The following is a 510-nucleotide window of genomic DNA, read 5'->3' on the forward strand; positions in this document are numbered from 1 at the left end:
AAAACCAGAATATATAAATGATCTGTTGAACAACACGACGTTAGGTTCAAATGAAAGTTCCTTTCGCTAAACCTTCAAAACAATCGGTGACTGAAAAGCTGGAGGAAACTGAGACACTTCTGTGGGAAGGACAAGAAGAAACTAACTGCAATAATGCAGTCAACAAACATCAAGGTAATTCTGTTCACTCTCTTGTGCTCTTTCATGTTTTTGTCATGATCAACCAGCAGTGGTTCCTCGTTAGTATAGTGGTTAGTATCCCCGCCTGTCACGCGGGAGACCGGGGTTCAATTCCCCGACGGGGAGACGATGATTTTACAGCTCTTCTTCTAAAAAAGGCAAAAAAAAATTGAACAAATAATTTGGCATTGAAGTGATCAGTTCATTGGACAATGGGAAGGTGGAATATCTCTTGTTAGTCTGAGTGCAAAACGGTAGAGTCTCCCAAGAAGAAAGCAAACGTTGCGTTGCGACTGTTTCTTTGAATCTCCCTGGGAGAGTGTATCCCGC

General features: G+C 42.2%; 1 non-coding gene across 1 annotated transcript; it reads left to right on the top strand.

Moving 5' to 3' along the window:
- The first annotated feature begins 234 nt into the window (after nucleotides 1-234).
- On the top strand, nucleotides 235-306 carry trnad-guc (transfer RNA aspartic acid (anticodon GUC)). The gene has a single exon. It is a non-coding gene; the product is annotated as a tRNA-Asp (tRNA).
- The last annotated feature ends 204 nt before the right edge of the window (nucleotides 307-510 follow it).

The sequence above is a fragment of the Hemitrygon akajei genome, chromosome 28 (assembly GCF_048418815.1).
Source record: "Hemitrygon akajei chromosome 28, sHemAka1.3, whole genome shotgun sequence".
Lineage (NCBI taxonomy): Eukaryota > Metazoa > Chordata > Chondrichthyes > Myliobatiformes > Dasyatidae > Hemitrygon > Hemitrygon akajei.